Source organism: Homalodisca vitripennis, chromosome 1 (assembly GCF_021130785.1).
Source record: "Homalodisca vitripennis isolate AUS2020 chromosome 1, UT_GWSS_2.1, whole genome shotgun sequence".
In the NCBI taxonomy this organism is placed as follows: Eukaryota; Metazoa; Arthropoda; class Insecta; order Hemiptera; family Cicadellidae; genus Homalodisca; species Homalodisca vitripennis.
Window position 1 is genome coordinate 35196989 of NC_060207.1, and position 12265 is coordinate 35209253.

A 12265-nucleotide genomic window follows, 5' to 3' on the forward strand; every position below is an offset into this window, starting at 1 on the left:
TGGAGGCTAAGAATCAAAGTTGTTTTGCGTTGTAGAATATCGCAATCAGGTATGTTGACCAAACACCCTGAGCTTCGCTAACAATGGACCAGCTAAGCTCGATCACAGTACCTGAACTCAGAACAAGGAAGCCACGGAAGTAACAAGTGAGCAAATACAAAGCCTGCATTGAGAGGAAGAACAGCAAACAAACAGTGAACAAACGAACAACTGGCAACAGTCAAGGCTGTTTTATCAGGCCACGTGCCACTGCACAGCCACAAAGGGTTGATAAGTAACTCGTCACTCTGTCGTGGTCTTTCATAACTCTTGTGTCTAGGCGAGACTGACACCTCATCAGGATCTGTACTTCATCAACTGTATTATAATTTGAAATTATTTGAAAACTTTATATTAATTGGTTTTTAGGGAATTATATTTATATAGATTCTATAAATTAACCACAAATTATAAATTAACCAGAAATAGCATTATATATATTTTAACCTTTAGGGTTTTTAGGAGAAGGAAACAAGTTTTAATAGTTACCAAATTGTGTAAAACCTCATTCTACGGTGTTTGTGAAAGAAAAATACAGGTTAGAGTTTAAGATCTTTAATAAAATTGTACTCTTTACGTCTAATTGTGATGTTAGAATCTAACCTTTGTTCTAAAGGCTCTCCTTTAGGCATAGAATGGTCCGAAACTGATTTCTTCGTATGTTGGTGTTGACTTAAAGATTTATTGTGAGGTTTTATTGATGGGTTAATACACTTTAAGTCTCTAGTATTGTTATATTTATTGTTCTATTCGTTATACTTATCTTATATTTCTTCTATACGTATATAAGCTGCTGTATATATAAAATAATAGCTATTTCATCTAAGAAAGATTGTATATATGTATATAAACTGCTGGAATAAACGTTATTCATTCATTCTCTAAATCCAAAAGAATGTCCTCATGTTATATTTATAGGTATATACTTCTTCTATAGGATATTGAATATACTTGACTATTCAAAGAATGAAGTAGTGGAAGTGAAAGTTTTGGACACCCCGTATACTTTGAAAAAGAAAATACGAACACGATATGGACAACGTGTTAAATTAAATATTTCTGAATTAAGGTATATACTTCAATGCGACCCAGAAATGTAGCAATTTACACGCAACTACTATAATTGTAGATTGTTCATTTTAGTTTGATTACTAAATTGCCTACTTGTACTACAGTTGAAAGGAGGAACTATGCTACAGAAAAGATGATACAAAAGATATTTGACGTTTATCGTGAATTTCGGAAGTTCTAAGGACTGTGGACTCTCGTCAGAGAATTGGAGGAGCTGTGGACTAATACAACATCTAACTAAGCGGGTAAGTATTAGTGGTATGATAAAATCGTACTGTCGTTTTATTAGAGTTAAAATTTTGAGGTGTTATATTCTGAGATGAATATTCCGACTAATTATTTATTAAACTAACATTAAAATGAGCTACTTACAGATAAGAAGGTTAATTTTGCTAGTTTTACACATCGTACTAATTACCATTATGACTTTGTTGATTTACTTTCAGTGTACTGTAATTTTCCAAGAACTCTGACAAGGACATAAATTGAAAACTTATCCTAGGTCTCCAAAAGATTATATTCATCATCATTGTTAGTTACTGTTTTACTCCATACTTACATCTTGTCTGTACAAAACAACAAGGCCAGCTTTAAAAAAATCTCTGTTATAAATCGTAATTATTGTTCCACACATACCATCTTAAATGCTTTATTTTCCATTTTTAAAACCATTTTTAATTGACTGAAACTTAGTGAAGCCTACCGTTTGAAATCCTGGAAAAAAATTAATTTCTGTTTCTACGCTAGATTGTCTATCTGTTGATTTCGGTCTGTTCGATGTTATATCAAGAACAAACTGATATATAAATTTAAAATTTTGTATAAATCTGTATTTCTACGTCAGCAACATCGAGTTCGATGATGGTGCATTCAAACTCATAGCATTTGGCTGAGCATTAGCGTACACTTTTGCATTGGTTTCATGGGCAACTATGATGGCAACAAGAAAATCGCAGAATAAATAAATTTGTAAAATAAACTGAGCACAATGAAATGAAACTTTAACGTATGACGTTGCAACACACATAGCCTAATGAAATGACCTATAAATTTGAAATTTAGCATACTATCTCAGCGGAGACTGTCACGCGACACGTGTCTTGTATACTACATCCTTATGTATCAAGGATTCGAAAGGTTAAAGGGTTAAAGAGTTTTATTTTACATGCACAATTAGAGCTAAGTGGAACACGAACGGCTTAAAGGTGACTTCCGAGTCAAAACCAATGGAAGCATTTACTTCTGGCTTGTTTCTAGCATGTAAAAATATAAGAACCGATGGGTTACATCTAGGCCAGCCACCCAAAGGATGTCCAGGAGCGGAACATCATTAACTACAAATCTCAAGATGTTGGGGCAAAGAGGTTAATTGAAATGTCTAGTTTACCTAGGATAACTGTTCGAGTGGGTGAAGATTTCTTAGTGCCTGATCGTAAGATGAGAGTAATGTCGCCCAACCTCTGTGACTGGCAGAGGTTCGAATAGATCGAGGCTCGCATTCTTTAAAGGTAGCGTGACTGAGATAAAGCCCACTACCCCTCCTCCAGGTGTATGTAACATGGGATGTAGGATCATGTGCCTTAACTTTACCCATCCTGAATATCATCCAGAAGTCACGCAAAGGTCCTTTTAAGGCTAAGTGATATGCGACGTTTCCTAAGGTTCTTCTATATGAAGAAACAATAATGCCCCTGGTAGAGTGGTTGCAAGAATAGGTTCACTCAGCTGTCACCCACCCAAGTAGAAGCCACGCTCGAAGTTGCTTGACTCTGTTATCTTGCAATAATCGATGTACTCGCTAGACTGTAGATTTGTCAACAATCAATTACTGCATATTTTAGTGTACTAGTAAACTGTTACTAGTAGAATTTAATAGGAGCGTTATTAATCCAAGCTTTCTGGTTTGTTTTCTCACGTTTCAACAGCCTTTAGGCTCTAAAGGGCAGGAGCCTATAGGAAAGACTAATGTCCAAACAGAGCTTGACTTATAACAGGAGGGTTGACTATCATCAAGCTGCCTCCACTTCTTGCAGTAAACGTGCTTGTAGCAGACAACTATTGTGCTGTAATCAAGTCTCAAGCATTATGTGGCCACAGACAAAACAGCGATATACGAGAGACCGCGGCCGGCTGCGGCTGTGACTGTGGCCGTGTGCTTGTGTGTTTAGCGCAAGACAAAGAACAAACAGGTGATATTATTAGGTGGGACAATAGATCGCCAGCTGGGCAGTGATTGGTGCAAGTCACTCATCACATCAGGCGCGCTCCGGGTGGCAATCACACCCATTATACGGCTCACACATCACCCTGTTAATTACAGAATGGCCCGGCACATTGCGCCTAAACGCGACCGTCAGCGTCAGTGAGACGTTAGTGATTTCTTCACACTTCAGATCTGTATTGATGTGTTCATTGTTATTGCATATTGTTAACAATCAACAGTAGTTTTACACATGGGTTCCCTAGATGTGTTGATGAAAAATATCTTTATAAATTCTATAAATTTGGTTCCATTGTTATGTTACTGAAAGATCAGGCATAACCACATGTTATTTTACAATGTAATGCTCAACAATTCAGTTACTCAGTATATAAACTGATACGAGATTTGGTAAACCTAATGTAATAGTAATGCTTTTCTGTTAGTACCTACTATGAACCATGTATAATCATTGATCACGTTCAATCTTTTATTTAACAAGTGAATCAATAGGCATTTTACTCATATATTGACCTAGAATTACGAGACGTACTCAAAAATAAATAATGTTAGAAGTCTGAAATGAAACAAATTAACTTCAATATGTTTAACTCTGTAATATTTCAATCAAACACAAATGAGAGTTATTGTTAACCTTGACATTTGCATGGATAGTAAACCAGAGATATTTGGCTAGAGGGATTACATTGAAAGGAGGCATAAAGACTCCTAGTTCCCAACTGATCGACTTGAGCCCATTGCGCCTGGCAGGTGCTGTTGTAGACCGACTGGTTTCTGCCCAATACTGATCTAAAATTCATCGCCTGGCTGTGGTTCTAAATAGGGCTCTTCTCCTAACCTCAAGCCTCTCAATATCCAATATAAGTGTTACCCTACATAACATATCAAAGGATTGTCTATGTACATTTGCAATAAAACTTTTCTAATCTACCAGTTAACAGTTACAGTCTTTATGAAATAAATATGTAAGGTTTTGACCATTGCCAATTTAAAATCGTTCAATTATTTTTATGGGTATATATCGAACTTAATGTATCAAGTTCACCTGAACCAAATTTTAATGTTGTGTCTCTCACAATATTTGGTTAAAGGAGAATAATTCTCCACTTATTGAGCCGATTTAGTAAAACTGTTATATTTACGTCAAATCTCAGCAGTTTTCTTTTATAAACTCGCATCGTTTTTGCAATGCAAGTTTTGCAACCTTTACTAATCTAAATGAAGCCTACTTACGAAAACTTCAGATATTCAAGACCTTGAACTACTGCAATCTTTTAACAACAAAAAAAGAAAACTTTTCTATTTTGCATAATTATTACCGATTAATTATTTTTTTAAATATAAGTAAGGACAGATATTAAAGCGACAGGACATGTTTCACTGGATTATTTCCTTTTACTTATTACCCAGATTCAATTTCTGAAATTTTCACTCTGTACTGGTAAGCTCTGTTATGGTAGCTTAAATATGTCAACTTCCGCGAGTTCCTATAAATAATATATACAATTAAAACTGTAAATTTGTGGAAACGATTTAAAAAATTACTAAATGCTAAACAGTAGCCTAACGTCCTTTTTAATACTGAGATGGTACTTGTTTTACCTACTGAGGTGGTAGTTTCTGAAAAAGATGAAATTAATTTTTACATATATAAATAAATATAAGATACAACGTTTGTCATTTAAAATATTGTTATTTATTTCACTTTTGTTCTAAATCAATATTAATGTATTGCGTATAACACTACAATCGTTGAAATTCCTTATAATCTTCATAATGTAATATTTTTATTTCGTGAGAAAATATGTAACAATAAACAACTATTTACAACCAATAAATTTTAAAAATCACCTAATAATCATGAATGCCAGCTGAATTACAATATCAATAATAATAATAATAATAATAAATATATATATATATATATATATATATATATATATAATAAAAAATTAAATTAAATTATTTTAATTAATTATTATTATTATTATTTATTTATTTTTTATTTTTCTATTAAATTTAATTTAATAGAAATCAGTTAAATTTTGGATCTTTTGACTATTAGATTTTAAATACCTATTGAACACAATGAACACACACAAGGAAAGGCAAATCTTTCAAAATTATTATGCTGACAAATTACGTTTTTCTTCTTTTTAATTTGATTGTGAGTCAAACCGAGGAAAGAAATGACGAAATATTATTGTTTAAATATTTATTTTAGGAAATTGCAAAGTCCACCAATCACGGGCGGTCACGTAACAAATGAGTTCTTATTGATTTAAAACTGGTTTCTGCAACTAAATGACTTTGACGGCTAAAACATTTACTTTGTGTTCGTCATCACAAAGATATTCACAAAGATATATTAAATTGCATCAAACTCCTAATTACAATTATTATGCCTTCAGTAAGAGTATTTCACGTTTTTCTTTCAACTGTAAAATGGCTGCCATCAAATCAAATTATTCCATTAAGCACTTGACAAATTAGAACATTAAGTATACGTATTATTAAATTGAGATTCAGCATGTTTTCGAATGCTAATGGAAACAAACAAACTATGGACCGTATTGTGGAGCCGATGATGGAAACGGTGAAAGTATAAATCCGCTGATATGCACTTATGCAAATGGTTTCATTGTTGCTCGAAACACCCACCGGTTATCTGATGTGGACACGGACGAGCCGCTAATAACCGCTGTAGATGGTGGTAAATGGTGAGTTAATAGCTCGGACTAGGCGCATAACTTAGTCACCGTCCGTCCGACTCAAACTGGGCCTAAATGGAGAGATTAATCCACGGCCATTCTAATTGGTACAATCTCAAACCATCTAAAACAGTGTCCTCCTCCCGCTGCTTCTGCTCTTTCTTTGTGTTCCGGCCTGCCTGGGTGGCCGCCCGACATCCAGTCGTACCAATTATCACCTCAGATATTGCCAACCGCGCGGTGAAAAAAGTATTTAAGAAGTCACGTTAGCCGGTTCCATTGTTTCGTATACGGGGTCGGCTTTTGTCGATTTGCATAGCCTACACGACTACCTGGAAAAAGTGATGGCTTCTTAGAACGCGTCGGGGTCCACACCTGGTTTAGTCATTTAATTAATGGTTTAATTTATTTTTTCCCCTGGAGTTATTTAGAGCCTTTATTTCAGCAACGTGAATTAATTGGTATGACCGAGTTGAAAACCATCGACACATTGGCAACGTTCCATAGGGTTTGCTAATTTATACGGCAGTGCACAAGTAATAGAGCCTAAACCGTCGACCATGTCTATCACACTCAAAGGCATAGCTTGTGACAAATAGACGTTTCCTCAAGTAGAGAACTCACTCGAGATCATTAGTAGGCCATCCTTTCTAGGTATTAATTTTTTGCATTTTTATTATGTTTTTTGCATTCATTAGGACAAATCATAATATCTCTCATGACAATTCAAACGTTATTAACAAACTTACTCAAGCAAAAAGAGCAGTTATGTTATAATACTACAGAATGTTTTTTTAATATATACTTATAGGCTAGATATGTTTCAATTTTCAATTTAAAATATAAACTTTAGGAGACAGACCGTTGATATAATTTTGCTAAATATGATTGATTGTTTCGTGTAAATTATGAAGATAACATTGCATAAAAAACATTTTTGGTTACATCAATTTATTCGGAAAATAGTAAAAAGTTAGTAGTAAAATAGTATTGTTTTGTAAAAGATTATTTTTTTTATTTTATTGTTTAATATTTTGGGAAAAAACTTTCACCTATGCTGCAGTGAATTTTGCATGAACTGAGCACAAAGCTGTAAAATATAAATTGTTTATCGCTCCCAAAATGTAAAACATTAGTATAAGTAAATAGTTTCATTAATAACCAGGTTTTTCGAGTATTACAGCAAAAAATAAGTATTGTGCATATTCCAAATATCATAAAGTTGCTAATGGAATTTAAGGAATATAACTAAAGAATAATAAATAAATATGATTATGATCCATACCACTTTATAATCAGATGTACTAATAATACTCGTATCATTTTAATGCGCGTTGAATTCTTTCAATTCAGCTGGTGAAAAAAATAAGAATACACAATCTAGTTAATGTCTGAAAATGGGCAGCAGTTTCACCCTTACGGAGCTCTGAAGTCCGAATGCTAAACTGTTTCTTTGAAGCTATGAAACAACAGAGGTAAATAAATTGAGTAGGTTTTAACTCACTCTAGGCGTCTTATTATAAGATCGGATCCATTCTAGTTTAATCTTAAACAACAAATCATTCTACATATGTTTCGGATATGGTCTTGTATCTTCACTTGTCTCAAGAAGCCATTTAAAAAAGGATTGCATAAAATCGTATGTGAATCCTTGCAAATTCGTAAAACAATCATGAGAACGCAAATGAACTGGAAGATCAAGTATTTTATTTTGTTTAGGGATACATTTCTAATCTTTGGAATTAGTAATTCTTTCAAATTGAATTCTTTGATTGTATATCCCTTTGAAAGACCATTCCTTGATTCTTGCCGGATTCATCCTTCTGCAAACTAACATCGCTTGTATGTATTATGGTATGTAAGTATCCTCATGAAAGAGCACAATAATTGTAACGTTTTCCTTTACGCGTGCGCGCGCGCTCGTGTGTGTGTTGTTTTTGTTATTTACAGTAAAACAAAGGAGAAAACCGAAACAATTCGACATTACAATTGAATACTTGCTGTGGATTGAGATTTGCCAGATGTACTTAAAGGATCACTCAAAACTCCAAGGGAGTGGTAAATAAGCTCTGTAGAAAGTGTTTAAATGAGTAATAACAATATATAATTCCTAATATATCGTTTTGGGATGACTTTCTCGAATCAAAATATTTATCTCCGCTACACTCGAATTGAGGTTTGTTCTCACGATAGTCTCAATAAAATGAGATACATTAATTTTATTGCCGAAGCATGTGCGTTGTGACACCGATAGGCGGCCAAGTACATTCCTGTGCGGTGTAGTTTCTCCGGATGGTAGGCCTGAACCAGCAGAAGCCCTGAAGACATAAGATTGGGAGCCTGTTAGACTGTCCGCTGGAGTTTCAATTAGCTGGATTCCAGTAGCCGAGGACAACCGTCGTAAAGCTGGAGGTTTATCAGACGCGAGGCTACTGATAGCATCTTATCACCTCCCCACACCCGATCATCCCACTCTGTCCTCGCGATGGCGAATTTCATAGCGCAGCTGAGTGTCAGTATCACCGAGGGTGTGGACTCACGCACTACTGTACAGCAGCCGGTGTAATGGATACTCACACAACGATTGATGGCGAGATTTCGGATAAAATGACGTGTCTGAGTGTTTTTAAATATAAGTATTTCCTTATTCTGCACGACTACAGCGTATTTGTATTTTAATTAGACATATTTACTCAGAGCTGGTCGATGAAATAAAATAACTTACATAGCTACAAAGGAAAATCTCTAATTTGATTGATTCTTAAACTGGAAGATTAGAAGATGAGAGTTTTAAAACAATACATGAACAAGTAGTTAATTACAAATTAAAGTACAAAATCTATCGTAATGTTCTTATCAAGTTACGTTTACGTTAGAATATCCCATGAATGGCTTTCCTTTTACCATTATCTTGCTCTACCAATAGATAAAACTTTTATTTAGATATCAAGTAGTTGGGATTATTTAATATATAATTAAATAGTAAAACATAGTTTATTATGCAACCGAACTCACCATACTCATTTTATACAAACGGTACAATATTCGCAATAATTAAGTATGAGTGTACTCCCAATGTGTATAATTTTCAACAATATTAAATACTTCGGGTCATAATAATTGTTCTAGAAATATTTATTACTATTATTTCCAAGACTAATTCCATTAAAAATTGTATCTTGATACTGAAGCACATGTACACGTATGTAGCTACAACTCTGAAACTCACAAGTAGGGTACTTGGGTAGCAAAAACATTAGGCTACAAAATATTTGGATCTTAAAATTAATTCAACGTAAGTTTTCTTAAGCATGTGATCGAGATAATGATTTGCAACGACCTTCCTATATTTCATGAATTATGTTTAGCATTTTTTAGTACAAATTTCTTATAATAGAGCTTCCAAATATACGAATAAGCCGGTAAGTCGATGTTACTCTCAGTAATAACTAATGGTAGGGCAAAACCTTTACAGTGGTCGAAACCGAGAACTTTAGACAATAAAAAGGAGAAACTGTTTTACTTTTAGAACTCATATATTATCATAAAATATATTGTTCGCTTATTAAAAAATATGTCCACGTGTACGTTATGCTGTGTAGCTCTAATGAATGTAATGGGTTTTTATTTAAACATATTTTTAGAATTTGAATTTCTTATCCTCTACAAATATTCACTAAAACCACTTAATTTTCAACCAAAATTCTTAACATCACATTGAATCTCTTACTCATGTCTATCTGTGTTCCAATTGTGAAGTAATGATGAAGTACGTTTTTTGAGTTATACATTTTTCCGTTTTAGCGAAAAACCCTGGAATTGTTTTCCTTGAGAGGATTGTGTCTATTAAGCCTACGAAAAGACTGTTGAAAATATTACACCAATCATGAAATAGATTTAAAATCTATCGTTGCCAGTTCTAACGCTATCAATAGTTTTAAATGTCACTGGTCTCATTAATATGTCAACAGGCTGAATTTGAAACACGAAACTAAATGCGAAACCCGTGAAACAAGTTTTTATGTAGCTAATATCTATAAATCTCACCTTGACACATACATAGCGTTGCGTTTATTGCAATCTTAGGTTGTCTCAGCCATCACTCGATCTTTCCGTCTCGTTTTAAATGAATAATTAAATAAGTAATTAATGTAGAAACTGCGGTATTGTCATAATTCATACTCTCCTAGAAACTATTTCAATATTTCTCATGGCGGAATTTGCATAAAAATATATTTGTATTTTTTCCCAATTATTACAAAATATTCAAACACCGCACCATTTCAAAGATTGAGAGCTCATCTGAGCAATATCACGAGGTTTGTGAAAACGGTACTGCCGAACTTCTAACTGGATCCGTAATTCCTAAACTTGGTACGAAACCTATACCTACATATTATCTTAAATACGTCCCTTTTCGTCATTCAACAATATGGCAGCGAACGACTTTTGAGTAATATGCGACAACTTCACAGAAATATGAGTAGCCAACATGGCTTGATCGTTTTAGTAAGCCTTGAATGTTTGACAAAATTAGATTTTTCAGTTTGAAGCTGTATGTTTAAATTTGTAAAACACATTCTTCTGGGTTTTTACCATTTAGGCTAAAATGGGAAAATTTTCCCGTGATTCAAACTATTGTCTAGAATTCGACTCTATAAAGAGTAAAAACGGGTTTCCTTTAAGAAAACCGTGCAGATTTTAAAAGCCATTTATATTTTCTTGTAATTATTTAAAACTTGGACGATATCGAGATAATGGAGTTTCTAAATTTGAAAAGATATTTTATGTAATTTGGTGCAATCGATTTTTAGTTAGGTTCATTTTTTTTAAAGGAACTTAGTTATGAAATATAGAATTGTGTATATAGTAATATTGTTATAAGTTGATTTTCTGAACCTTATATTCCAGATACTTTTATGTTTATTAAACATGATCTAATATTTAATTTTAACATGATAGTGTAATTAAAGTGAGATTCACTTTACAAGAGCTACAACTATTTGCACTGGCATTCATATTATATTTTCTACATAAATTGTATTGACATTATTCTTTTTAACATTGTCATGCTGGCAGAAACACATCTGTAATAAACTCAGTTATCAGTTATTTTTATTTATTAATTATAGAACCGAGTTGTTTTAGCTATATAGCCAACCGAATAGTTGGTCTGAATATCATTAGCTATCATTGTCAGACTAAAAAAAATATGATTATGAGAAAAATGACATTTTTCTCATTATTTTACGTGACATATGAGAACACAATTTATCATAGTTTCATATTTTTTTAACGCTTTTGATACTTTCCCATTTCAACCACCACCAAAATTAACTACGCTGCTCATTGATTTCTTTTTTAGGGGTGGTTCTTCTATCGATTTCTAGATAAACTAAGTTGTGTTTGTATACAGTGCGAATTGGTTTTCGCCTGCTGGACTGTACTCTCTAGGACTCAGCACCTGTTACGATAGGATTTGCTCTCGCCTGCTGGACTGTACTCTCTAGGACTCAGCACCTGTCACGATAGGACTTGCTCTCGGCTGCTGACTCTACTCTCTAGGACTCAGCACCGGTTACGATTGGACTTGCTCTCGCCTGCTGCACTGTACTCTCTAGGACTCAGCACCGGTTACGATAGGACTTGCTCTCGGCTGCTGACTCTACTCTCTAGGACTCAGCACCTGTTACGATAGGACTTGCTCTCGCCTGCTGGACTGTACTCTCTAGAACTCAGCACCTGTTACGATAGAACTTGCTCTCAGCTGCTGACTCTACTCTCTAGGACTCAGCAATCAGCCCGAGGAAAGGGTGAGACGGGACAGTTATGTGCCCGGTAAGTTACGTGTGAACTGCGCCAAGAATCGGTGACAGTTGGTTGCTACCTGCTACCCGGCTCGCCGGATGCGTTAATCTCGCAGTTTACGTCCCTGCCCAGCATACCATCACTTCTTTCTGTGACGCCCGTAAAAATTATCTCTTAATGGTTATTCCAATTTCACCGCGTAGCAGTTTGGCTCCGTGTAAATGTCCGGCGAACATCCCGGTGACAGCGAGGATGCAAAGGGTTTTTGGAGCGAGGAGAGAGATTGTCGGGAGCTTCTACCGTTCCTTTCTGTAAAATGGGTTTAGAATAGTGATTAGATGGATTCAGATGTTAATCAAATCTGGAAAAACTAATAAAATATACATGTTGTTTTGGAACTCTTGTTCGATGTATT